This window comes from Anolis carolinensis, chromosome 1 (assembly GCF_035594765.1).
Source record: "Anolis carolinensis isolate JA03-04 chromosome 1, rAnoCar3.1.pri, whole genome shotgun sequence".
Lineage (NCBI taxonomy): Eukaryota > Metazoa > Chordata > Lepidosauria > Squamata > Dactyloidae > Anolis > Anolis carolinensis.
The window spans coordinates 205404385-205431565 of NC_085841.1; the positions used below are offsets into that span (position 1 = coordinate 205404385).

General features: G+C 40.5%; 1 protein-coding gene and 1 long non-coding RNA gene across 4 annotated transcripts in view; both read left to right on the forward strand.

The window, feature by feature from the left end:
* pde11a (phosphodiesterase 11A) overlaps positions 1–27181 on the forward strand; it is a 240910-nt gene that overhangs the window by 11965 nt on the left and 201764 nt on the right. The window lies entirely within an intron of this gene.
* LOC134295717 (uncharacterized) lies at positions 14722–21526 on the forward strand. Its single transcript, XR_010002352.1, has 2 exons — positions 14722–20866; positions 20949–21526. It is a non-coding gene; the product is annotated as an uncharacterized LOC134295717 (long non-coding RNA).

Sequence of the window (27181 nt, forward strand, 5' to 3'; positions counted from 1 at the left end):
CTTTAAACGGTTCTTCCTCTGTGCATGAGGGAGGGCACTGTGGGCAAGCATACAGATGCTGAGTTGTTTGTTGTGCTCCACAGTCGCACAAGATAGAGGATTCTTTTAGGTAGTGCCATTTTGCCAAGCTGTCTTTTGATCTGTCAATTCCACTTCTGTGTCTATTCAGGGACTTCCACATTTCCCATTCTTTGTTTGTCCCTGGAGAAAGACCCTCATGGGGGGCCATCTAGTTGGAATTGCTTGATTTTTTGCCCACAGGGATATTCTTGCTGTTGCTGAAAAAACATTAAAAGAGGTGGTGGTTCTCATGAAACTTTTCCTTGATTTAAATCTACAGGGAGGAGGCTGATACAGTGGGTGGCTTTCACATTGTTCAACCTTATTTCTCTCACAATTGGCATCAACTTCCCGTCGCACATCGAGGGGGGGGGGGAGGGTCAATGCCAGCTAACTTATATAGTCTATCCACAGGTGTAGGTTTAAGACATCCTGTGATTATTCTACATGTTTCATTCAGTGCTATATTCACCTGCTTTGCATGGGCAGATTTATGCCAGATGGGGCAGGCATACTCAGCAGTTGAGTAAGACAAGGCAAGGGCTGATGTTCTTATTAATTTTGTGTCTGCTGCACTCCATGCGCTATCAGTAAGTTCCTGCAAGATGTTATTGCACACAGCTACTTTGTGATTTGTGTTCACACAGTGTTTCCTAAATGTTAGTGTTCGGTCTAAGATAATGCCATGATATTTAGAGTAGAAACAGGAGGTGAAAAAAGATGGTGCCGAGTATAACACCCTGATAACGTAACTCCATGGGTTACTGACTAAGATTTTCTAAAACTAAGAATCCTAAATAGTCTGAAGGCTGAGGAATGCTAACAAGATAATTTCCTGACTTTTACAAAAAGGAGTGACAATTTATCTAAGCTAATTTGAAACTCTGAAAAATTGTTTTAGCAGAAGACTCGGTGTCTCCCTTGAGTTGTCCTCCTACGGATATCTGTGGCAAGATAAAGATTTTCCCCTTCTTTACCGGATGGTTCTATCGCTACCTACAAGAAACGTGGAGGCAAGGAGTTTTTATTCTTTTATATTTGTATTCTTATTCTGATCATAGCTTTTAATCACTGGCAAGACATATTGATTATCTTTTAACTTGCAATAGGAAAAAGGAAGAGAGAAAGACCTCCCCCAGGCAAACAGAATGGCAAAGCAAGTAAATTGGTAATGAAAGGAGAGGCTTTGCCAAAGGACGATTCTACATCTGACCTTTTTTGCAGCAATAAATATGAGTTACTTCAAGACAACTCAGACGATAGCTGCTATGATGTGTTAACTGAAGACAAGGGGAAAACAGATGCTGAAAGTAGCATTGTGATTAACTCCACTGAGCATAAGGAGTCTATATCTGTTTACGAACTGTTTGCTAAACAAATATTTTTAACTCTAGATTCTCTAAACTTGATATGCTCCAAGCTAGAGTCTATACAAAAGAAATTAGAATGTATTAATTTTAATTCTGTTGAGTTTCTGAATCCCACCTTTGGAATAAAGCCAAAAGTGCAGCAAGAAGAAACAGTTATGTCACAGCCTGTAATTAGGCAAGACCAAATATCTGGACAAGACTCAATTCCAAACAAAAGAACAAGGAGTGGAAACAGTGTTTGAGCTCTTGGCCTTCCCAGGTAACTTTCAATTTCCTGTTGGCTTCATGGTTATATAGGTGGAAAGCACTTGTATCTTGGTGGGGTTAGGCTTCAGATGGGTATCTTTGTAGTAGCTGGAGAGATCTTTCAGGGCATCAGTAAGTTGCTTTTCAACTGTTTCAAAGTCTTTTACTTGTGCAGGTAGGTCAAGGTCATCAGCATATATAAAGCCCTTTGTGATGGCTGTGGCTGACTGTTAGTAAAATGTTAAACAAGGTCAGTGCAAGAGCGCTGCCTTAAGGTAGACCATTCTTTTGTCTCCTCCATCTACTTTTCCTGCCTTGAAACTCTGCATAGAAGATGCGGTTTTCTAGGAGGGTCTGGCTAGTTTCTGTAAAATCATGGTCCTTGATGATATGGTAGACTTTATGCAGCAATTTCCTATGTTATACCATGCCATAGCCTGCCATAAGATCCACAAAAACTGTTCCCGTAATGCAGCCTTTCTCATAGCCTTCCTTGATATACTCGGTCAGGTTAAGAATTTGAGCTGTTCAGTTTTTACCTGGTCTGAAGGCTGCTTGTTGTGCAGTAAACTGGGGTTCACTAACATGGAAAGAGCCTCTTCGGATACAGAAAGAGCCTTCTCGAAGACTGAGTAAATACAGTCAGGCAAGTTTCCTGGCTAATCTTTCCAACCCAAAAGCATTGCTTTACAATATTTTAACATCAACATTATAGATTATTATAAAGTTGTAGGGATAGTTGTAAATTTAGAGACTTAAACATTTTATTAGAGAATCTTCCAATCTGTGAAATTACTAGTGTGTATGTGTGTCTGCTGGGAGGGATAAGTCATCTTCCTGTTATTCCAACTTCCATTATTTAGAATAGGTGTGGATTGATTTGGGGGAAGCAATATGAAACTTGAAGCCATTTGTTTATTGGTTTTTGGACAGGCTCACTATGGAAATCTGCTAATCCCTGCTTGAAAGTATTTCATTTGAAGCCAGAGAGAGCAGATGGGCTACGAAGTACTCATGACTAGGATCTGGGGCAAGATACAATATTTATTAAACTGCTTCAGCAGGATATTCATCTCTTTCAAATACAGCCCTTAGGTATTGGATCCTCATTTAGTTCAGCCAGGCTGCTGATGTAACCTGGTCCTAGGGACCCAGCCATATGGTCCTCCTTTTGCTAAAACTGGAACATAGCTAATTTCTCACCAAGGATTCATTAAGGGTGTTCCACTTGCAGTCCCAGGGCCATAGGTACTCCTTGGATGCTCCTTGGGTAACCTGTCAGGTTGGAGGAACACTATCCATGTTTTTCCAATCAGTGTTTGTGTGTGAGGTCCCTTGGGTTTCCAAGATCACTGTGGGATGCGAAAAGTTTCACTACCTCCCTGTAAATCTGTATACAGGCAATCCTTGAGTTATACACATCTGACTTACAAATGACTCATAGTTACAAACGGAGTGAGACAACAGTGAGAAGTCTACCCCCTAGGAAGGGAAATTCACTCCTGAAAAGAGTGATCGGCTTTAGCGCCGATCCCTTGTTTCCACAATAAGCCAATTTTTACCAAATTGAGATGTCACAGTCACAGAAAGTGAGATGAAATCATCTGAACAGGGGCACAGATGGCAAAACGAACACAACAGGGGTGTTAACTCTTTCCTATGCTATTCAAAGTGCACGCACACACACACATATATATCTGTATGTGGCTGGAGTTACACTTAAAATGTATCTGTGTCGACTTACGAACACTTCAACTTAAGAACAAATCTACAGAACCTATCTTATTTGTAACTTGGGGATTGCATGTACTAGCATTTCATAGATCTCAACAGGCAATGAGGGGAAGCACCCCATCCTATCCTCAACAAGGTTTCACCTTGAAAGTAAGACATGTGATAATTATCAACATTTCCTTTTCCTCTTAGAAGCCCATCCCTTAATCAGTTTTCACTTTCCTCTTGGAACCTGAATCCTGAAAATTCAGCCAATTTTTATTTGTACAGAAGGGAAAGTTGCCCAGTAGAGTGCAAGGTTTCAAAGAGGAGTCCCAGATGAATATAAAAGTTCTTAATTCTCAAAATCAAATAAGCATGAACCTTGATATCATGAATAGAAAGAAAAACCTATGAAATTGTGCTCAAAGTTCTTTTTATGATGACTTTCAACATTTTAGGACTCAGCTCTCCTGCTGAAAACAGCTACATTTCAGAGCATCAGTGACACTGATATAAAAACAAGTTTGAGTCTTTGTAACTAGTCACCTGGAGCCCTGGTGGCAAAGTGTGTTAAAGCACTGAGCTGCTGAACTTGCAGACCGAAAGGTCCCAGGTTCAAACTCCGGGAGCGGTGTGAGTGGCCACTGTTAGCTCCAGCTTCTGCCAACCTAGCAGTTCGAAAACATGCCAATGTGAGTAGATCAATAGGTACCGCTCCGGCAGGAAGGTAACGGAGCTCCATGCAGTCATGCCGGCCACATGACCTTGGAGGTGTCTAAGGGTAACGCCGGCTCTTTGGCTTAGAAATGGAGATGAGCACCAACCCCCCAGAGTCAGACATGACTGGACTTAACGTCAGGGGAAACCTTTACCTTTTTAACTAGTCACCTGTGTGCTTAGTTCCTCTTTTTATTTGTAACAAATCCCGAGTATCATTTCTCAGTATAGCTCCAGATCCTAACAGGAAGCCAGTCTGATGAGTGGAGAGTATAGCTGCTGTAATGGCAGAATGTGTGTCTATTACTTTCTGGATCTTTACTGCCTTTCTAGCTTTACAATACCCACTCTCTGCTTCCATTCATTGAGGTGAGAACCCAGTAACTGCATATATAGATAAATGGCCTCACCTCAAGATGCAGGTGTGGTGATTCCTGTAGAACTACAAATCAGTCAGAGGAGGGACTAAGAAGCCATTGTTTTGCATACAGGTGCACTCTTTTAAATAACTTTCACTTTGTTCATTCAAATCAGTCCTCTTTTCTGAGAGAAGCCCTTCTAGTTTTTCTAGTTTTCTACTTCCTTGTCTTTCCCTGAATTATTTATTTTAAAAAACGTAAAGAGTACTGCACACAATACTCCATTTGTGGTCAAAATATCCCTGTTAGGAAAAATACCAGCCCAGTATTATACACAATATTCAGTTTGAAAGCTACTCATTGGTTTTTATCAAAGCATTTCCATTTCTCTTGTTCCATTCTTCACCCATCCTTGACAGCATATGCCCATCACAGTTGTTGGAGCATGCAAAATCAGTTCGTGTATTAATTAAAAATGCAAAGCATGATGCTGATTGGTTGGGCTACACCTGGGGAGCTAACTGAGCCGGGGAGTTTTGGCAGCAGTTACATATAGATTTCTGTGCAGGAGCTTACCAAGTGAGGGTTTTGCTCCTGGAAGACCATTAACATGGACATCTAAGGACTATTCGAATCTCTCTCAAAGGACATTATGTGAGTCAGTGCAACTGTTCATATGACTATATATATTGCTCTGCATTTTAAAGAGTAAACTTCTTGTTCTTTACTGATAATCTGCGTGACATACCTTTTCTCTGGCAAGATGGTGTGTGGACTGGTCAAACGTGAACTATGCGTGATTTTAAAAAAGTAAAGAGTACTGCACATAATACTCAATTTTTAGTCAAAATATCCCCCATTAGGAAAAATACCAGCCCAGTATTATACACAATATTCAGTTGGAAAGCTAGTCATTGTTGTTTATCAAAGCATTTCCATTTATCTTATTCCATTCTTCACCCATCCTTGACAGCATATGCCCATCACAGTGATGAATAATGCCAGGTTCAAGGCTCTTTGAAGCACGTGGTGTGCCAGCATTCTACTGCATGACATGCTGGTAAAGACAGGAAAAGGATGACTGAAAGGAGCACCTAAAATATTCAAAGTCCAGCAATCAGAGGTTGCCACATTAGAGCAAACTTCTTTACCATATGATTGATTTCGTTTTACCTTTCTTTCATATTATGATTTATATTTAATATAAGTAACAAGGTTGCAAAACAGTGGGGAAATAAGACATTTGTTTTTGATTGTGCAGCATTTTATTTATTTATTTATTTATTTACTTACTTACAGTATTTATATTCCGCCCTTCTCACCCTGAAGGGGACTCAGGGCGGACCACATTATATACAAATAGGGCAAACATTCAATGCCCATATACACATAGAACCGAGACAGTCAGACGCAGAGGCAATTTAACCTTCTCCTGAGGGGATATTCGATTCTGGCCACAGGAGGGAGCAGCTGCTTCATCATCCACTGTGACGGCACTTCCTTATTCCAATGTCGTAAATTAGTTAAATTTGCCTCCCCACTTTATAAGTGGTACCTTTTTTCCTACTTGATAGATGCAACTATCTTTCGGGTTGCTAGGTCAGCAATGAGCAGGGGCAATTTTTTATTTTTATTATTTAATTGATGGGTGCTCACCCCGCCACGGGCTGGCCTCGAACTCATGACCTCATGGTCAGAGTGATTTATTGCAGCAGGCTGCTCACCAGCCTACGCCACAGCATAGTTTTTATTTCATACATCACAGCTTTGTTTTCCAAATATTTCTAAAAACATGCACTAGCTTTAGAGAGCGTCATGATTTCATATATGCAAAAATTTTGGCTCGTAGTTTGCTTTCATTGTGTTTACGTTGTTACAAGAATATGGTTTTCTCTTTGGGTCTCAGGAGTCTCCTGAGTCTCATTTATTTGCATAAAACATTTTACTTGTATCAGTGGATTTTCTTCTAGGAAGGAATGCTTGGAAATGGGAGTTTTGTCCTATCAGTCCACTGTGCTACTATGTCTTGTTTAGTATGTTCAGATCCAGCAGCTATTTAAATGAGAGGCGTATGAACACTGGCACATTACAATGCTTCACAAGGCTACTGCAGATTGGACCTGTATGAAAGGTGACAAGTGATGTAAAATTCCTACATGACATCAACCTTCTCTACCATACAAACAAAACACAGCCTGCTAGATGCAAGGACACCACTACACCCACAACTGTATAAAATAGTGTGGAAAATGCAGTCATTATTTTACATCAAGAGCATCCTTAGACCCCAAACACGGAGTTTGTAAACAAGCAAAAAAGATGACAACCAAGCAGTTCTGTAGGGTGCATATGAATGGAGACTGCACAGAAGGAGGATTTATTTCTTTGTGGGGTTCATCTCCCTGTACTTTCACTTTTTCACATTTTATTGTTTTAACCTGAAATTAAAGTGGATTGACTTACCATTATTCTCTCTTGAAGTATGTAAGGTACTCAGTATTGCGAAGATACAAAACATTTTCACTAAGGAACAAAAACTAAATAAACAAAACAAAGGGATTCTTGTTGTTTGCATAAGTATTCATCAGAAGTTCTCACATAAGTGTGTACAATTATACTCCTGCAATTCACTGCCTCCTGAAGTCATATAAATTATTGAAAGAAGTTCACCTGGTTGCTTCTCAAATTAAAGAAACCCGTGTTTGAAAGGACCCACAGTTCGTTTTTGAAAACATATCTAACGAAACAGTATCATGAAGTTCTATCTCAACAAGTTCAGAAAAGATTTTGCAGAAGCGCCAATCAACTGCTGCTGCTCAGTCGCATAGTCATTTCCGACTCTTCGTGACCTCATGGACCAGTCCACGCCAGAGCTCCCTCCCGGCCGTCACCGCCTCCAGTTCCTTCAAGGTCAAGCCAGTCACTTCAAGCATACCGTCCATCCATTTTGCCCTTGGTCGGTCTCTCTTCCTTTTTCCTTCCATTTTCCCCAGCATCGTGATCTTTTTCAAGCTTTCCTGACTCCTCATGATGTGGCCAAAATACTTCAGCTTTGCCTCTAATATCCTTCCCTCCAGTGAGCAGCCAGGCATTATTTCCTGGAGGATGGACTGGTTGGATCATCTTGCGGTCCAAGGCACTCTCAGGATTTTCCTCCAGCACCAAAGTTCAAAAGCGTCTATCTTCCTTCGCTCAGCCTTCCTTATGGTCCAGCTCTCACATCAGTCAACACTGGGTTACAAAAAAATCCCTCCAATTATAACCAATGCCCGAAACACAATTAAAACCATTAGTATACTATTAGTATGCTAAAATGTGAAAAGTCTCAGGCTGTTAGGCCAGAGGCAAAACATATTCATTTGAAAAGTTTAATCTTTCATTAGCATAACATTAGCAGTGTCAAAATCACAACAGAATTGAGCTGAGGTATAGTTAGGAGAACTTGCATTTAAAAGGGAAAACAGGCAGATTTAAGCTTATCAAAAATAGCTGATCACAGGACCCCCTTTTAAGCATAAGGTAAAGGTTTCCCCTGACAGTCTAGTTGTGTCCGACTCGGGGTTGGTGCTCCTCTCCATTTCTAAGCCAAAATGTCATGTGGCCACATGCAGTCATGGAGTGCCGTTACCTTCCCGCTGAAGCAGTACCTATTGACCTACTCACATTTGCATGTTTTCGAACTGCTAGGTTGGCAGAAGCTGGGACTAACAACGGGCACTCACCTCGCTCCCCGGATTTGAACTGCTGACCTTTCAGTCAGCAAGCTCAGCAGCTCAGCGGTTTAACCCACTGCGCCCTTTTAAACATGCACATAGATGAAATGAATTCAGTACGCCAAATCCAAAACGTCACATCAACTGGTTGATATAATTAAAAAAGTTTACTCATGTAAGCTTGTGCAAAAGCATTACACAGGTACAGGTAACTTCACTGCAGCATATTAAAGATATAATCCAAAAGAACATAGAATAAAAAGTAGATTTCTTAGCTTCCACATAAGTCCAAGAAACAAGGCCATGCCCCATGCAGACTGTATAACCAACAACATGGAACTGGACTGGACAATGAACTAGAACAATGATGGGAAACCTTTTGCACTTGGTGTGTCAAAATTCACCAAAAAACCTAGCATGGGGTTGTTGTATGTCTTTCGGGCTGTGTGGCCATGTTCCAGAAGCATTCTCTCCGGACATTTCGCCCACATCTATGGCCCACATCCTAGCATGACTTGGGTGGTGTGTCACTTCGAGAAAAAAACCCCATAATTTTGCAATGTGTATAGTTTAAATAACAAAAATATATAATTGTAATATATAACTGTATTTAATAAATAAAAAACTATTTACTACCATTATTTCCATGTACAACAATCTATGGTACCTCTTGCAATTTCCACGCTGGTTTCTCTCTATTGAAGTTTCAATGTAGTCATGAATAATGAATAATATAATAATAATAATAGTAATATACTAATATACTACAATAATAGAATAATAATAGAATGATATAATGATAATGTAATGTACATAATTCCCATGGAGTAAACAACAAAACCACTGGATCAAATCACACCAAATTTGGCTACAAAAGACATTAGTCATCCAATCAATCTGCATGCGGCAGCGTGTCAGCAAAAATGGCTAGGCGTGTCAGTGCTGACACGCGTGTCATAGGTTGGCCATCACTGAACTAGAACATAACCGGGGAACAAAGGAGGAGACCCCTCTTTATAACTTTTAACTTCAAAAGCATTGTCTGAGTGACTTGTAGCACAAACTACCTTTCTAGAAGATGCTCAAAGATTCATGCAAATGTATCATTAAACTGACAAGAAGGAAGAGAGTAAAGATTACAGACAAACCAGGCTGTGGCGCAGCTGGTTAGTAGCCAGCTGCAATAAATCACGACTGACTGACTGACTGGTCATGAATTCGAAGCCAGCCCGGGTCAGAGTGAGCTCCTGACCATTAATAGTCTAGCTTGCTGTTGACCTATGTAGCCTGAAAGACAGTTTCATTTGTCAAGTAGGAAATTTAGGTACCGCTTTATGTGGGGTAGCTAATTTACGACACCATAAAACCTTCCAGCAGCATGTGGAAGAATAAGGAAGTATTCCATAAAGGACTCAGTGTCACAAGTGGACGGTGAAGCTGCAGCTCCCCCTGTGGCTGGAATCGAGCATACCTTCATGAAGCTGAAAGCTGGAGTGTTAAATTGCTTCTGTGTCTGTCTATATATGTTGTATGTCTAATGGCATTGTTTGTTTGCCATGTATATGTGCATTCTGATCCGCCCTAAGTCTCCTTCGGGTTGAAAAGAGCGGAATATAAATACTTTAAATAAATAAATAAATAGTATGCATGCATGATTGTTAGTTGCTCAACATATACAATGATAATACTATGATTGAATTATAACTGCCTAGAGCAGGCATCCTCAAACTGTGGCCCTTCAGATGTTTGGGTCTCCAACACCCAGAAGCCCTAACCAGCTTGTTCAGTGGTCAGGAATTCTGGGAATTGGAGGCCCAAACAGCTGGAGGGCCACAGTTTGAGGATGCCTGTCATAGAGATAGCTTCCATCAAAACTCAGTGATAGGTTAGGGAGGGATTTAGTGAAAGAAGAAAGAGAGACATTGGGAAGTAGCAGATAAAATGGTATGTTGGGAAATAGCAGATAAAATCCTGCTGGGAGAAAAAGGTGGACTTAGGGCAAATCCTCTGTTTTTTCTTGTTCAGTGGAGACAAAATTTAGAAATCACACCTTAAACTTGTTAATGTTGAAGGAACCAATGGATGAAACATATATAATGAGAAATCTATGAATGACCCAAACTTGTTGCAAAATGACATGAAGCACTTCCTTATCCACTCAGCTAGTTTCTCCTCTGATCAGGAAGGTAAGCACACAAGTAGTAGTTCTTACCTCTCCAAGGCGTTACTCTCTTTGACAGCAACCTTACAATAGACCTTTGCAGTAGTTCCACTTGTATTTCCCAGCTCAGTGAGCTAACTCAATCCAGATGGAGAACCTGTTGAAAACTACTGGGTGAGTCTCAGTTCTACAAAGAGACAAGTCATTCTGCTGTGCTGACAGAGTCCCGGGAACATGCAGTAGTTGGCAGGTTCCCACTCCTTCCCTCCCAGATGGTCCTTAGGTCTTTCACAGTCTCTGCAGGAGTGCTGTTTAGAGGTGCCGCATAGGTTCTGCACACATGATATCCCAGTGATTAAGAAAAAGTAGTTGTGTTGACCGTAAGGAAAAAAAAAACTTCATTAGTGTAGTTCTATATATTATGCTAACCAAAACGAAGGAGGAAGAACGTGTCTTGATCCTAAAGTCATGAATGTCCTGAGGTGGAATGAGAGGGGAGGAGTCTGCAGTCCTTCATATCCAGGATGCCTTTCCCATTAGAAGAGCCAGAGGTGGGAGCTCAGATACTTCTGAGGCAGTGCAATGTTAGTCACTCAGAGGAAGTGGTCCATGTACCGAATGACCTCTGCCTTAGGCTGCCTTTAATCTCTCCTAGTCCCTTCAGTCTCATCCAGACAGACCTACGTATACCCATTGGCTTAATTGCCTGTGGTTGCTGTTTCAGTACAAATGATGGTTTTTTTTATATTGAGCTTGAGTGCTATTGTACATGAAACATGTGCAAATGCTATATCCTCTCCTTTTGCATAGTAGTAAGTTGTAATGATAAGATAACTCCCTGTGGTTTGTACAGATATTTGGTATCTATAACAGAGTAAAGTGAAGCATAGCCAGTGTGAGCTTAGGGTAGAAAACAGGAGAGAAGATATGCAGGATACCCTGGTAAGATTTTTTTTAAGGCTTACTTTTCATTGTTACAGGCAATACTCCTTGAGTAAAAGAGTAGATAGACAGAAGAAAATTACCTAACTTTGGTCAAAGAGTCCCTAATGCTGACTCTCATGTGCTTCTAAAAACCATCTTGAGGCAGAGGAGTCTCATGTTGCTCTCTTCTCAAAGGGTAATAAAGCATACCAAAGACTTCTGTGAAGAGGAGAGAAGTCACCTTTATATGTAGATAAGCAAAACACCTTGAGCTGTATAAATCTAAAACAGAGGTGAAAACATGGAAGCAGATATCCACCAAAGGGTTCCATCTGTCCCTAATTGCTCTGTAAACAAGTGCTGATGCATCTTCACTTCCAACATAGTTGGCCCCTCCATTGACTGCCTCATCCTTGCTCTAAGCAAGCAGGCTATGAGGTTTAGAATGACATATCCCTGTGTCATGCATGTGATCATCTGAATTTTATGGTTTCTTGACAAAGGATTCCTAAGAACTGGACTCTGATGATCCATTGTGGCTGTGTACTCAAAGCAGGAGTAGCTAAAGGGATTTTGTTTGGTTGTGCAGTGAATATGCTTTGATCTACGCCACTGCTTTCACATAGATGTTACATGATGCTGTTGCCAGGGTGGAACTAAAAACTAAGGGTGATTTCACACAGAGATAAACACTTTCCATAGCTGTGAAAATATCAGCATTAAAAAAACCTGTTAATGTTGCATTGATATAGCTATTCAAATTACTTTTCAGAAAAGTTAACTTTCCTTCCAGTGTATGTCATTTGATCTTTCACACTCTTTTAATTGTTTTGGTTCTCTCAAAGTGGGAGTGATTGGGGCATGGATGGCCTTGTGTGATGACCCTGTGGATTTTGCTACTGTTGACATTTCCTGACCTCTGCATTTGCCATGCCAACCAAGCTGTATGATGTCTGATGTAATTTTTTTGTTTAGAAATAAAACTTCATCTGCATATTTTTCTGTTGGCACTTTGACTGCTTGAACATGCAGGGTGTATTTTCCCCAGACGAAAGAGGAGGAAAAAAGCTGATAGGCTTCGGTTTAGCACTCTGGTTTTTTACCCAAGAAAGGGAGAGGGCATGAAGAATGTGAGGGTAGTAGCTGTGCCTCCTGGTTGGCTATACTGCTGCTCTTTCTGTAGTATTTATCTGCCCTGAGAAACAAAAAGGAATAATAATAATAATAATATTTTATTTGTATTCCTCCCTATCTCCCCAAGGGGACTCGGGGCGGATTCCAACATAACAATGGCAAACATTCAATGCCTCCATAAACAAATACTGACATAAAATCCCAGAGAAACCCCCACATATAAAAATAACATTAAAACCTAACATCAAATGAAAGCCTAAGACAAACTGGAGAACGGAATTTTCTCCCTCACAGCTCGAAATCTGCTTTTGAGGAACTCATTTTACCATTCAATTCTGGAAAATAGCAGCTCACAACCTCTTTCTTGCCAGAAAATGTGGACATGCATCCATTCCCTCATCCTTATTCACCTTTCATGTTATGCCTTCTAGAAACTAACTGTAAGGCTCAGATGTCTTCCCAAGGGGATGGTTCTTACAGAATATTTCCTTGGGGAGAAACTATTACCTCCCCTCCAGGAAGCTAGGGAAAGAAAGGGGAAACACATATAAAAACAACAATGTTCACTTCCTACCTTTAGTGAGCAGTGGAGTTCAAAGACTATCTAGAGAAGACACTGCTGTATTTTACATCTAGGCTTCTTAGTATTTTATATTTCTATATACCTAAGGTCATGTAAAAATTTCTCAGGCTGAAAAGGGTCACGAGTGGAAATACCTTAGGTATATAGAAATATAAAATACCATGTATGAAAATTTATTGATAACAAATCTGCATTTGCAAGGCTTCATAAACAGGCTGATTTTTCTTTTTTCTGAAGTAGAGCTGAAACAGCTTTTGCAGAGTCCATTGTAAACACTGCACAAGATTCATGTAAATGTCTAAACCTCTAGGCGATGTTCAGAAAATATTTACTGCAGCCATTTTTGGGGTGACCCCAATATTGAATTAAGAGGACACTAGCTGGAGTCAAAGCCCACAGTTTAAGGTCCCTTCCACACAGCCTACATTAATAAAAGCCTACATTATCTGCTTTGAAGTGGGATCTATGGCAGTGTGGACTCAGATAACCCAGTTCAAAGTAGGTATTGTGGGATTTTCTGCCTTGATAGTCTGGGTTATATGCCTGTGTGGAAGGGCCCTAAGAAGCAATGTAGAGGAACAAACAGCAATATCTTTTCTACTGGTAATTCCTCATTGTAATACCATCTGTTTGGTTTAGATTGTTGTTGGAAAGACCATACTGTTGGAAAGGCAGTTCATTTCTAAAATAAAAAATTATCTGTTAAGTGCTAAGAAAAATTAGTCTTTTAGTATACCTCATTTTGCACTATTTCCCTGATAGAAACATGACAACTGCATATTATTGAAACAAGAGGGAATTTTGTTCACTTTTAACAGTATACAGAGGAGGAGTATGGAAAACCACTGTGATATTGAACAAACAAAAGTGAGCGACAGATGTCCCCTTTCAAATCATTGTTACTGTTCACAATGTGCTATTTTAAAAATTAAAAGCATTTGTGGGGGTTTTATGGCAGTCCCTCTAATGCTGAGTGTGAACAACCATGAAGTGAAAAGGTTTTGTCAGTCTCAGAATGATAGATAGGCATGAAAAGAAAGGGATCCCATTTGAACCTACTATTGATATCGGAGAAAAGAGTAAATACCCTGAAATGGAAAGTTCATGTACTTGGGAATGTTGTGTTTTCTTGAGATTTATTTGGGTAAGAATTTTTTGTAACATAAAAAACTCCTGTACATCAGAAAAACTAAAGACAGTGTATTGGTATTTAATATTCAGTGTTCTACAGAAAAATGGACAGGTTTGGTTGGATTTGTCACTGTTATTTCCCCCAACCATCTGCTTTCCTTCCTCAGAGCTCAGTCACTGAAATCAAAAATATAAATTTACTATTTATACTTTGAATTGGGTTTTGTTCCTACTGACTTATGGAATGATTTGACATTCCATTGAAATAACAGTAGCAAGTATTCAATCTATATTGTTGCTGGAATCCTCGCTGGAATCAGTTCTTTACTAGCAGGAACTGGATAATTCCTCTTTTCTGGCAACCAACTGGTGGTACTACTGCTGTTTCTTTTACAGATCTACATATCCATACAAGGCAAGAGTGGTTGAATCAAGCTAAGATCTCACACATAGACTCATATGGAGATGATTCCTTGTTCATTACACTGATTTGCACATGCATTGGATTGCTTCATGAAACTGGACCTCACAGCCATGAACTTTGCTGTCTAGTCCCCAAACATAGGGAAGCTGGTTATAGTTGGTTAGGACAAAATCGTAGGAAAAGGTATGGTTTTGTAATACAGGTTCTGGAAATCCCCCAAGCCAACATACAAGTTGGAAGATTGGAATTTTGGAAGTTTTAGTACAAAATAATTACTTTTTCACATTGTTTTCAAGACCAAACTGCATATTGAGAGTCAAATGTGTAAACCCACTTACTACCCCTTTTCTTGCTGGAGAATGGAATATGTGCCCACCTGATTTTTATTTTAAATATTTACATTTGATTGAGGCTGCAGATGTCATTATCACAGCTGCCATATCCTTCAGACACTTCTGCCTGTGTATGTGTGCTTGTGTGCACATGTATGAAAGGGCACGCATGCACATATTCACAGAGTTTGCCTTTAGTTTGATAAATAGTACCGGTACTTTAGATTTAGTGGGTTGCTGCTGCTTATTAGAGTAGGTAACCTTATAACTGGTTTCAAATTGAAAGTGTATTCCTTGTAATTAGTTTGACTGAACAAAGCTAAGAAATTGATATCGTTTTGTTATTTTCTAGCTGTAATACCACTCTAGCAGCTGTAAGCTTTGATACAAGTGACAATTAAACATAAGTGTTTGGACACATATATATACAGCTCCTTTAAAGTTCGATGAAAACTATTCTGTTTGTTTTGATAGTTGTTTTTATCTACCCAAAGTGATTAAGGATAGTGTCAACAAGAACTATTCTGTATATAAAACAGAAAATGGAATGCTGGTCAAATTCTGAGCAGATTAACGGTTCCACCTTAGACAGGTGCTTGGAAAATTACTTCTCTAGATGACAATTTCCAGAGTTCCTGGTGCTACAGTCACTTTTTAATGTGGGAACTTCTAGTTCATTCGTCTGATTCTTGGCTGTTTTCTATGTTTGGGAATCCTGACAAAGGAAAACATCCATGGATGATGTGTGCTGCAGAGATTCAACTTCTTATGAATTGTTACATTGATGGTAAGAAACCAGTTAATTCCATGTGCATGTGTAGGGTGGCTACCTCTCCTCTCCTGCTTTTTACAGTGGTTGGAGCTACTATTATTATGTGCTTTCAAGTTGTTTTTGACATGGAGTCACCTGAAGATCACCATATCACAGGGTTTTCTGGGGCTGAGACTCTGTGACTTGCCCAAGGTAACCCAGTGCATCTCTATGGCTGGATCTACACAACCAAATAATGCAGTTGAAACTGCATTGAACTGCATTATATGAATCTGCAATGCACAACAGCTCCAATAAAAATTCAGGGAATAAAATCAACCTCTGTAAATGGCATTCATAAACCTTGGAAAGGCCGTTGACACTGTGAATCGCAATGCTCTCTGTACCATCCTCCTAAAAATTGGATGCCCTGATAAATTTGTGAACATCCTGAAGCTCCTTCATGATGACAACAGTCTGAGACAGCAATGGCTCCCAAAGTGACCCATTTAAGGAGGGATCAGGTGTCAAACAGGGAAGTGTTATTGTCCCAACCTTATTTTCCATCTTCATAGCAATGATTATGCTCTTTGTTGATGGAAAGCTTCCCACTAGAATGGAAATCACATATCAGACAGGTGGTAAGCTCTTTAACCTCAGCAGATTGAAAGCCAAAAGAAAATTCACAATAACTTCTGTTACAGAACTCCCAATATGCTGATAATAATGGCATCTGTGCTCATTCAGAGGGAGACTTACAAGTCACCTTAAACACCTTTACCAGAAGCATTCCAAAAGCTTAGTCTCTCACTGAACATCAAGAAAATCAAAGTGCTCTACCAGCAGGCACCAAACAATCCCTCTGCAATGCCAGAAATAAAGCTTCATCGTGCAACGCTAGGAAATGTTGACTATTTCTGCTACCTAGGCAGCCATTTCTCCACAAAAGTTGACATCGATGCCAAAATACAACATCATCTGAGCTCTGCAAGTGCAGCAATTTTTCTGATGAAGCTGAGATTGTTTGAAGATTGGGACATATGTGAGGATATCAAGATGCTTGTTTATAAAGTGATTGTCCTCCAAACCCTGTTATATGCCTGCGAAACATGGACCCTCTATCACTCTTGACTTCTGGAAAGATTCCATCAGTGTTGCCTTAGAAAAATCCTGCAAATCTCAGGTGGACAAATGTCAGTGTTCTGGAAGAAACGAAGACCACCAGCACTGAAGCAATGATCCTACGCCATCAACTTTGCTGGACCTCCATATTGTCCGAATGCCTGATCAATGTCTCCTAAAGCAATTACTTTATTCTCAGCTCAGTAGCAGAAAATTGAATGTCAGTGGACAGCAAAACAGTTTTAAAGATTTAAATCTTTAAAATGATGGCTTAAACACTACGAACTGGGAAGCTCTGTCCCTCGTGTGCTCTAACTGGAGGTTAGCTATTACCAACATTGCTGTACATTTTGAAGAGGCACAGATGGAGGGTGAAAGGAATAAATGTACCAAGAGGAAGGCGCATCAAACAAACCCTTGTTGGGACCACCTTTCATCTGAAAATGTATGTCCTCACTGCAAAAGACCATGCAGACCCAGAAGTCTCTACAGTAATTTGTGGACCCACCGCCAAGGGTCTGCACTTGGAAAATAATCATACTCAGCCATGATCATACGGTACTCAGTCTATGATGATGATAATCATGTTCAATGCAGTTAATCTACATTCTGGTAGGACAGTGTAGATCCAGCCCGAGCAGGGATTTGAATCCTGGTCTCTAGAGTCGTAGTCCAGTGTTCAAACTACCACACCTTGCTGGCTTTGTGTTGGCTTTATTTTTAAACTGCTATCAGAAGAATGGAGAAGAAGCCCACTGCCACAGCTGCACTTACAGTTATGTGAAATATTTTATCAAAAAGAAACTGCTTCTCTGATAAATGCCTCTCACCCACACTGGGTGAATTGTTTTCTCTACTGAAGCATTGCAAATTCATATCTTGATTTGATTGAAACCTCCGAACTAGGTAAAGTAACTACAGTTTTAGGAAATTATTTTAACTTGTATAGCACGTCCATCCTCCACACACAGTGGGAAAACCTTAAATGTCATGCCTCCCAACCCTCCAGTCTATAGTGTTTTCGTATTTCATTTCAGGAAGCTACCACTTTATTGTGCTATATGTGCGGATGAAGATTACATTTCTATCCCAACATTATAGTGGGATAAAGTAGAAGATTGACTTTTTGATAACATGGATTATAGCCTTTAACTAGGGGCTTTGATACTGTTGTAAAACTGGAAAGATTCTGGCTTCTTATATACCCTTTAGGTTGGGTGCTCAATGCTGATGTGGCTGACTACATAACAGCCATGGACAGATGAGAAAATGTATTTTATTGTAAAGATTACTTATTGGCAGGCTAAGTGCTGTCTGACTTCCAGTACAAAAGAGCTATTAAATGCAGGTCCTGGGAGGCAAGTGTAGTGTACACATGAGAAAAATCTAAGGATGCAATTCAAATAGCAGCTCTTAACAAGGGAATAACAACTGAGCAGTGCTAGAGAGATCATCAAGTAGCATTCAGTCACTCCCTGAGCACAGGGAGGCAGGTGTTTTGGAGACCAGATATCAGGTCATGATGACTAGAGGGTTCTGAGAATCATAAAAAAGTAACTTTTTCCATGCTCTTAGAAAGCCTACTTTTTCTGGTGTCAGTTGCTAAAATGATTTTTATGCAAGAAAGCATTGACGTAGATTGCTGTAAATTTGCTTCAAAAAGATTGCAAAGCAATCTTTTTGATAATATGTTGTTAAATGTAGCCATAACTACAGAACCCACCTCGCACCTCAGGAATCGGTGCAACTGATATATCAGGCTAAGCTCTTCAAACATACTCCCAGCTACTACTGTGAGATGGCTGTTCAAACAGAAAATGGTAGGTGTGACTCGCTAAAGGGTTGTTTTGCCTTTAAAGAAAGAATTGATGCATTCTTGTCCCCAGTGTATGTGCATTTAAACATCTGCGTATGAACAACAATGACCCATATAGTGCAAAACCTATTTTAGATGCCGCTAAGGTTCATTTTGAATCAATTGACATTCCAATCAATCATATTTTTATCCCAAACAAGAAGCACTCCCTTGCTTTAAAAAAAAATAAGTGGAGGGTGAGTTATTACAAAACAAATGAAAACCACAATGCACAGAGACATTGCATTGTGTTACTTTAGTATATGTGGAGGTATGGTGGGTGGGAGCACAATCCTTGGCAGTGCAACTGAAGTATGTCTCTACTTATATCTGTGATATTCCATTTGATAGTATCCTTTGGTATTCTCACAAAAAAGTTGAATGCTGGTGATTATCCTATATACCATATTTATTTGAGTCTAAAGCTTATTGCTTCCTTTTTTTTTGGCTAAATTACATTGCTAAAATTGAGGTGCACATTAGATTCTATGGTGTGTTAGAATCACATACTTAAATCTGCCTACACTGTTGGGCAAGAGATCCCATGTAGGGACAGAGGAGGGAGATGTAGTGTTGACGAGACTACAGTGGGAAGAGACTGGTGGGAAGGCTAGATGGGCACGGCTTCCCACCAGCCTTTCATGGCTCACATGGGGACCAAGCCCAACAGTATACAATAAAATACAACATAAAATGCAATCCAATCACAATAAATTAATACATAGTTATAAAAACACACCATCACACAATAAAAACGTGGGCAGAGGTCAAAAGCGACATAATGGCACTTCAATTGTTGCGACTGCACCTTCGGGGATTATGGTTGATGGTGATGGGATCCGAAGAGGAAGAAAAAACCCTCGTGATGAGGGTTCACTGGAGGAGTTGCGCAGGAAGCGACTTAGAGAGCTATATGGGGGATCTTCTGAGGAAGATTCAGATGGGGAGTTTGGGGAAATGGATGCTGAGGAACAGGTGGTGGCTGGGGAAGTGGGCACTGAATGGGCACAGCCACCAGAGATGTCTGGGGATTTGGGGCCTATGGATACTACTGAACCTGGGGTTTCTGCAGGAGCTGATCCCACTTGGGATGCTTGGAGAAGGGAGGATGGTTCTTTAAGTGTTCATGGTTCAAGTGTTCAAGTGTGGGCAGGATGATTGGGACTCCGATGAATTGCTAGGTACTCCAGATCCACGAGCTCTAGCTGTGTGGAGTTCGGACTCTGAGTAGATTTGGGACACCTGGTGTTTGGGTGTGAGTGTTTGGTCACCCAGTGTCAGGACCCAGGCTGCAGAGCACCAATAACCTTACACAGAGGCCAAAATCTATCTAATATCTTTATTAAAAAAATATATAAAGTCAATAAAAACAAGTGAAGAATATAGTTCAGAAGTAGACCTTTCAGATGAGGTCAAATATAGTCCAGAAATGTATTGTCCAATATAAGATATTAGAGTCCAAAGTTTTAATCCACTTGACCGAAACACACACTTTGCCAAGCAATAGTGTGGGGAAAACAACAGAGTCTTTAAGGTCCAATGTAGCTAGACAACAAGGCTGGAAAATAAACTTGATTCTTGGCTGGATCCGTGACTAGAAGACGAGGTAAACATGAAACATGAACAGAGTCCAAGGAAGTCCGTGAGACAAGACAAGGCTGGAAACTTGATCCGGGAAACAAGGAACTGGATTACGAAGTCCACACATGATCTCTCTCCTCAAGCTGAACAATTGACTCCGCAAAGTATCCCTGGCGTTAAGCACCTATATTGGGTCTCGTTTTCCCGCCAACAGAACTCTTTCCCTAGAGAACGAGAAGCGAAACCCAACTCTGTCCAGATGTGTGACTCCTTAGAATTTCCCAAGGGAAGCAAGCCTAATCAGCTTGATTTCTGGCAGCAATGCGTAAACTCCTCCGATGAGCCTCTCTGTTTCCCCTTTCCCGAGAATAAGATTCTTTTCTGGGAAACAGCGGGGAGTTCTGCCCAAGGCCTGTTTGGCTGAGTTCCTGAGGACAAACAATAACATCCTGCAGGTGAGGAGACTCCGGCTCTGGCTGAACCGGCAAAAATCCCATGTTTTCCTCTTCGTCTGTCACAATAGTACTAGGAACAGGACTACAAGGCCCATGAGTCATCACACCCAGGAGGAAGGGGAATAAAATGGGAATGTTTGGCCAATGCACTTTGCGTGTGGCAAGGTGTTGCTGAGGCGCCATTGGGATCTCTGTGTTTCCGTGAAGACTGGACTTGGACTGTGATTCGGATGTAAGTTATCTGGGACTGCTTTACAGCAGAGGGATGGAACTGTGTGGGTTTCCCTGGACTGCATTCTGATTACTATTTCTAGCTGCTGATACCATCTGGCTTGGCTCTCGCTGTGTCTTATCGTGGACCTGGTTTGGATGACTGCACCCTCTTCGGACTTTGGATTGAATTTGACCTGGCTTCTGTCTACGCTCCCTGACTGACGACTACTCCCGGCTTCTGACTTCTGGAATTTGCTGCTGCCTCTCGACCTGACCTTGGATTCTCCTGACGACGGCTATTCATCATCCCTTTGAAGCTTCGGCTTTATCTGCACCGTGGAAGCAGTTTACTGCTCTTCTGGTTTGTTTGTTTTTAAGCCAGTTTGCTGTTTTTCTTTTGGGAACTGTCCCTTTAACTCCGCAGAGCCGGCTGTCTGTTTTCAGAAACGGTTTGGAGCTAAAAGAAGCTTTTGCACTTTCTGTTATACTCTGCAGCTTTTGGAAGGTTGCAAGCCTTCGTTTATTTTGCATGTTATCTTGCAGTCAACTCTATTTGTTTCTTCTAAGCTGAATTGAAGCGTCCTTAGTTTTTATTGAATGCCAGCATGGGAAAATAGCATGGCTTGTTTTTGTGTTATTTTTGGCTTATCTTCAGAATAAACTCTGTTTTGTTTGTTAACTGGCGTCTGACTCTTGACATCAATCTTCAGTCTTGGGGAGAGGGATAAAATTGTAATTGTGCAACATCTTGGGAGTACTAATAACATGAGGCAGAGATAAAGTGCAGAAGGCTAGGATATAGGTAGGGGTGGTGACTCAATAAACTGTTCATCTTAATCAAAGGTGGCTTGAAAAAAAAACCAGGTTTTCAAATCTTTTCAGAAAGAGGTCAGAGTGGGAGTTAATCTTATTTTTCTCGGAAGAGAGTTCCAGAGCCAGGGGCCACGACCGAGATACACACAGTACCCAAGTTATGAACAGGATTGGTTCTGTAGGTTGGTTCTTAAGCTGAATTTGTAAGTAGGAACAGGTACATTTTTAAAGTGTAAGTCCAGCAATATATATATGTGTATGTGTATGTATGTCTAACTTTAGATAGCATAGGGAAGGGTGTGTGTTTTTTGCTATCTGTAGTCTGGTCAGAGGAGTTTGAGAAATGTGGCTTGTTGTAGAAACAAGGATTGATGAGAAAGCTTCAGTGGAGACACCTTTTCGCCATGATAATTCTTTCAGGAGTGATTTTCCCTTCCAGGGCATAGATTTATCTCACTTCCTGTTGTCTCATTACCTGTTCTTAACTAGGAGTCATTTATAAGTCAGATGTTTGTAACTTGGAGACTGCCTTTACAGTATTTATTTGCAAGTCTAGAAATTTTAGTCAAAACAATTGGTCCACGAATTGTGTGTGGATGTATTCATGGGTCAATATAAGCATGGTACCTTTTTTTTAAAAAAGGAACAGTCCCTTTCTCTGAGTAGAATGGCAAAAAGCAAAAGCATAGTCTGTCCCAAGAGAACCTAACATAAATACTGACACCCTCTAGTTCAGTGGTTCTCAACCTGTGGGTCCCCATGTGTTTTGGCCTACAACTCCCAGAAATCCCAGCCAGGTTACCAGCTGTTAGGATTTCTGTGAGTTGAAGGCCAAAACATCTGGAGACCCACAGGTTGAGAATCATTGCTCTAGTCTCTACACACCATGATACTGCTTCTCGCCTTTTTGAATACCTGGATGGGAAAACGACCCTCCCCCCAAAATGGCATTGGTTCTTTCCCCTCTTTACAGAATGTCCCTCGTGTTATCCACAGGTCATAATGTTATTGAGCAATTTAGGCAGTTCATGAATAGTGAGATCCAGAACGTGGAAACTGAGTCTGTGCCTGGCAAGGCTTAAAGCTAAAACCCAAAGTTCCCAATCAAAGAAGTTTCACCAGTTGAAGCAGAAGCCATAGAGGTAATTTATTTGATTTGACCAGAAAGGATGACAGCCAGCAATAAGTCACATAAAGAAGCTGACATAATGAGTACAAATAAAATACAAATTTTAATACACTGAAATCCTTTGTTTTTCCTGGAGCCAATCAGAGGGCTTTCCCACTTCCAATGTAGATTTGTGGCCCTCCAATGGCCAGCAGAGGTGGGATGATCATGCGGAACAAAGGCAAATGTGAATTGGTAAATGGGCAACTGTCTTGATCTTGAGACTAACAAAGAGGTGCCCTCAAGTCCCTGGGATTTATTGTTTCCATAAGTGTCCAGTAAGTGACTCATCAGGTGGGTCTGATGCCCATGGTGCCTGTGTTCATTGTTGACTAAGACAGTATATTGTCCAAGTGGCATTCAGGGAGAACAGTGGCAAAACCTTCCAACTTCAGGGTGGGTGCCAGATGATAAAGAGACCTTTATGTCCAGGTAGCCACACAAAAGAAGGTTGACCCAATTCAGAGTCTGGTTATCTTTTTGTGCAGCTGGTTCATACTGGCCGAAGATGATGGGTGCTTGAGTTCTTTGTTAAAGTGAAGACCACGAAGACACCAGAGGAATCTCAGGTCATGGATTGCCAATAAAAGGTCACCAGGGTCTTCACAATGGCTCTGTGGCTCCGAAAGTATTTCATATAATCATAAAACATAACACATTAACACACACACATACACAGAGGGGGTCCATCAGCTTTTATCAGCTCACGAACATGTTTGTTTTTGTATAAAGAAAGGCAACTTTTCCAATGATCCAATAACAAACCATGCCTCTAGGGTCAACAGTGAGAATTTATATATATATTTTTGTAAATCACATGGTATGCCAAATTAATGTCCCAATGAATTGTTATATTAATAACACAAATTAAAGTTAATTAATAAAATCATAAATAATATATTTCCCCAATTTCTAACATTAAACATTGTTGAATTAATTTCCCAACCTAATCTTTCAAGCTGTCTTTGTGGGGTCATTACTTAAGTTTCAATTGTAAACTACCTTAAGATGATATAGAAATCTTATGATACTTGAAGTATCATTTTGATTCAGATGCTAGAGTAAGCAACAGTATGACAAGCAAATGCAAGGAGAAGAAAGTGTACATTGCTATCAGAAGGAAGGAGTGAGTACATTCTTGGTTGTAGCAGTATGCTTTAGGTTTGAAACTTTTTAAAAATGGCCACTTGAGGATGGAAGGCCAGGAGAAAGACAGTCATGTATATGACCCCAAACTCACGGAGGAAGGGTGGAACAGTATAATTAAGAAAAGAATGAATGTGAAGGCAATTTCTTATCTTGCACAATGAGATACCTGGGTTTCCTGTCTCTCATTCTGTGATATGATTTCTTCTACATCCATTGCTTGGCATGAAAAGCTCCCATTTTCCCTCTTTTGAAATATTAATCCCATGCAGTATGTATTTCTTAATTCAAATAGTTTTATGGTATATTCTTTTCTGTTGTATTGTTGTTTTAGTACAATGTACCAATGCTGTTTTGATTGGCCGTTATTAATTGAAAAAGGAACATTAAGTTTTTGCACCAGCTGTACTTAGCTCAAAGACAAATTGGCTCCTGTGCTGCAATAATTTGGAAAATTAAGTATAAAAAATGTTATAGAACTACATTGCAATATCCTTACAAACGCAGGAAATGAATAAATTGTATGAATGAATGAATATAATTGTTCCTAAATTTATTTTGCTATTTATTCAAATATTATTTAATTTTTTTCATACGACTAATTACAAATGGGTCCATTTTCTTCCACGCAATTGTGTATTATAGGGAATGTTTTCTGTTAAATATTTTCATTAGTTACATATAAATGTATGCTATGTGTATACAATTGTTAATGATCAGCATTATTTATGTGTGTAACATTTTTCTTGAATGAATCACTGGAGAAAATGTAAATGATAAGATACTAAGTTTGAAAGCTTTAATACTTTTACATCAAGAAAGATGAATTCAGGAGAAGATGCTTTCCCTACCAAATTTTTATCCCTTATATATTCAGACATTATTTATTTTTGTAATTTTCTAACCAGACGAGAGGAGCCGCCTGTTGGTGCAGCAGATTAAACTGCTGAACTGCTGAACTTGCTGACCAAAAAGTTGGCAGTTTGAATCCAGGGAGCGGGGTGAATTCCCGCTGTTAGCCCCAGCTTCTGCCAACTTAGCAGTTCGAAACCATGCAAATGTGATTAGATCAGTGGTTCCACCTTTGGACCTCCAGATGTTTTGGACTTCAACTCCCAGAAATCCCAGCCAGCTTACCAGCTGTTAGGATTTCTGAGAACTGAAGACCAAAACACCTGGAGGCCCAAAGGTTGGGAACCACTGGATTAGATCAATAGGTACTGCTTTGTTGGGAAGGTAATGGCGCTCCATGCAGTTATGCTGGTCACATGACCTTGGAGACATCTACAGACAACGTTGGCTCTTCGGCATGAATAGATTTAATGTCAGGGGCAAACCTTTACCTAATCAGAGGAGAAAGCATAATGTCAGCTTCTTCTTCATGGTGTCTGTGAAATTGCACATATGGGTTTCCCTTTGCGCTTGCGCAATGCAGTTCGAAACTTTCTAGACCTTTTCTATTGAAACATTTTGATGGTAGCCCCGCCCACTCTCCCAGAGAGTATATATGCCCAAAGGCGGGGCTACAGCCTCAGTTCTCTTTTTCCGTGCTGACTGCAGCTAGGAACCTTCGGTTTGTGCCTTTTTAAAAAAAACCTTTTCTCTAACAGCTTCTGACTGCACTGGACATTGTTTTTGCTGTCCTTTTCCATCTCCATATGGAGAGGAAAAGTGGGATATGAATAAACATAATAATAATAATAATAATAATAATAATAATAATAATAATAATAACTACTACTACTACTACTGTCCCGATCCCATTACAGGGGCTGCTCACTGTCACTCTATTCTCTGTGACCTTTACTGCAGGAAAGCAGGTAACCATCCTGCTTCCTTGTTCCCTTTCTCCACCCTTTTCTCAGAGGTTATAAAAATGGATATCCACCAGTTGCTTCCCCTGCCCCTTCCACCTCCGGCATGGGGCTTGGGATTAGTTCTACCTCAGCTTCCCAAGATTCCTTCTAATAACCTGACTTAACTCTCTGGGAAAACAGTTTCCCTAGTGCCTGTAACTTCTGCAAGACACACTGGCGAGCTGTGCGCTACCTACCTACATATGTCAGGTACCATAAGGATGTCTTAGGCTCTCCAGTATCCTCTTAATGCTCTTCCCCTTGGATCACAGCTACCAAACACCTCTTTTATCAGCTCTATGGCCAGCAACATCCATGGCGTTGGAAGGCCCATTCAGTCATAGCAATGGCAGTCTCTCAAGCCCTCCTGTGGGTGGGGCACATCTGCTGGGCAGCAACGTGGTCCATTCCTCTCACAGCCACTGAAAGCTAGATGCCATTTTCAGAAAGGAGGCTGCCCTTGACAGCTGTACTCTTCTCCTCGATGACATGAGCCTGCCTTCCATGGTGGGTAGCTTGCTAGTCACTCATATATGCAATTTCACAGACACCACAAAGAAGAAGAAATAGTTGCTTACCTGTAACTGTTTCTTTGAGTGGTAATCTGTGAAATTCACACATCCTCGCCCATCCTCCCTGCTGTTACCATGCCTCTTCTCGTTAGCTGCCAGTCAGCGGCTGGGAGAACTGAGGCTGTAGCCCCGCCTTTGGTCATGTATACTCTCTGGGAGAGTGGGCGAGGGCTACCATTAAAATGTTTCAATAGAAAAGGTCTAGAAGGTTCCAAATTCCATTGCACAAGCGCAAAGGGAAACCCATATGTGTGAATTTCACTGATCACCACTCAAAGAAACACAGTTACAGGTAAGCAACTATTTCATAGTATAGTTTCAAAACAATAACAGAAGCAGAGATATTGAAGAATCAGGGTTTACTCTGGAAGAAGCACAGTTTTTATTGTGTCAGAAGCAACTTGAGAACATACTGCAAGCTGCTTCTGGTGTGAGAGAACTGGCCGTCTACAGAGGGATGCCCCGTTGTGTTACCATCCTGCTGGGAGGCTTCTCTCGTGTCCCCACAAGCTAGAGCTGACAGATGGGAGCTCATCCCAATCTTGCAGATTCGAACTGGCAACCTTCAGGTCAGCAACCCAACCTTTAGGTCAGCAGACCAGCCAGCACAAAGGTTTAACCCACAGCTCCACAAGAAGCACAATGAAAGGATCTTTTACAATATTTTTGTATTTATAGATTTTTCCTGGATTTGTGAATACAAGACAATTTTTTTCATGAGTGTTAGTAGCAATACATTCCACCTTATGTTTTTTTTTTTCTAAGAATCCAAAGACCTG